This window comes from Bison bison, unplaced genomic scaffold (genome assembly GCF_000754665.1).
Source record: "Bison bison bison isolate TAMUID 2011002044 unplaced genomic scaffold, Bison_UMD1.0 scf7180017864380, whole genome shotgun sequence".
Taxonomy (NCBI): domain Eukaryota; kingdom Metazoa; phylum Chordata; class Mammalia; order Artiodactyla; family Bovidae; genus Bison; species Bison bison.
Genome location: NW_011494952.1, coordinates 5,656,897 through 5,658,698, shown reverse-complemented (window position 1 = coordinate 5,658,698; position 1,802 = coordinate 5,656,897). Strand labels below are relative to the sequence as shown.

Here is a 1,802-nt window from a genome sequence, read left to right as displayed (position 1 = left end):
CACGTGTAAAACTGCTAGAGAGCGTCAGAGAGCAACAGGCTGAATTGTGTTTTTGTTTGTTTGTTTGTTTTTTACCACTTTGGCCTTGAAAAGAGAGTTCTTGAAACTTGAAAGTATTACTGCGTTTGAATTGTCAAGTTGATCTGCAAGGAACATTTCAAGAGACGCAAAAGTATGGGGGATAGTGATAAATCTGTGGGCTTATGACAACAGCAGTTTGCTTTAGTGATGTTTTAACAAGGGCTTCCCTGATGGCTCAGTTGGTAAAGCATCCGCCTGCAGTGCAGGAGACCCCGGTTCGATTCCTGAGTCAGGGAAGATCTGGAGAAGGGAAAGGCTACCCACTCCAGTATTCTGGCCTGGAGAGTTCCATGGACTGTATAGGGCATGGGGTGGCAAAGAGTCAGAGACAACTGAGCGACTTTCACTTTTACGCTAATAATACAAAGCATTTTGGATGTGCGGAGTACCTTTATGGCAGCCATACTTGAAGTAACAGAAAGTAAGGGTGCCCTGTTTGAAGGTGGCACCAATGCAAGGAGCTAGGAAGGGCCTGCTCTCTTCGTTGCAGGCGGCTGCTGCCTGGTGATCCAGCACCGTGCCTGAAGTCAGCATCCTGGTTCTGACACTTGGCAGCTGTGGGATCTTGGCAAAACCTGTCTTACCTGGATTACATGTGGGCAGTTTGTAAAAGTAGGATATTTTCTTAGAAAGGGTTTAGGAAATCTTCATGCAACTCAGTGTTCATTTTAACAGAGTATCTCTGAGAGCCTTCCACAGAAGTATGTGGATCATTTATCTGGAGCTGCTGGTCAAAGAGGAAAAGAAGACATTAAATGGACAAGTAGAAGGTAAGAACTAGATTTGATAGAAAGGTCACTTGACAGAACGTTGAATTAAAATGGGACTGCTGACGTATTCTAATAGCCAAAGCAAATCACCTGTCGGATGCGTAGTGAGGAAAAAGTCGAGGAGGGATATAGTGTATCTTATCAGGTGTCAGCCACAGATTAAATTGAGAATGCCATTTAAGGAGCTAAATTATGAGTTCCTGGACTTCCTTGGAGGTCTGGTCCAATGGTTAAGACCATGCAGTTAAGACTCTGATGCAGGGGGTGCAGTTTCGATCCCTGGTCAGTGTGATCCATGGCCGAAAGAAAAAAATTACTAGTTGTGTTTCAAGATGCTCTACAACCTCAGGAAGGTTGAGAACTAAGAGGAAAGAGGGAATGAAGGATGAGAGAGGCATAGAGTTCAGGGAGGAAATGAAGGAAAAGAAAGCAAGGGTCTATGGGGGAAGGTGGCAAGAAATGTTAGGTCTTTAGAAAAAGGGAGAGTATTTGACATGGGTGATGAATTTGAAGTGAGCTTGTCTGAGAGGAACAGCAGAGTTTTCCTTGTCTTACTGTTTTTCTGGCTGTGAGAAGGCATTCAGGATTGAGGTCCCTGGGCACGCAGAGCTGTGTGTTAGCCTCTGTGCAGGAACATGGGCATAGGCGCTCAGCTGTAAATGTGCAAATTGATGTCATATGAGATGATGCCTCTTCATAGGATGGTGTCAGCTAGGCCAAAACAAAAGAACTGGAAGGAAGGAGAGAGCAGGGGCCACGATGGGGAGATCGAAGGAACCGACAGCCTGCTACAGTGTCCACTGGAAGTTTCCAGCTTCTAATGCAGTTTCAGTTTGGAGGGAAGTGTCTCCAAAGTGAGGGTAGAGTGAAGGTATGTTGCTGCTGCTGCTAAGTCGCATCAGTCATGTCCGACTCTGGGCGACCCCATAAATGGCAGCCCACCGGGCTTCT

The 1,802-nt window shown here is 45.9% G+C and overlaps 1 non-coding gene across 1 annotated transcript; it reads left to right on the top strand.

Annotated features, from left to right (window-relative positions):
• The first annotated feature begins 245 nt into the window (after positions 1-245).
• On the top strand, positions 246-318 carry TRNAC-GCA. The gene has a single exon. It is a non-coding gene; the product is annotated as a tRNA-Cys (tRNA).
• Positions 319-1,802: the final 1,484 nt, after the last annotated feature.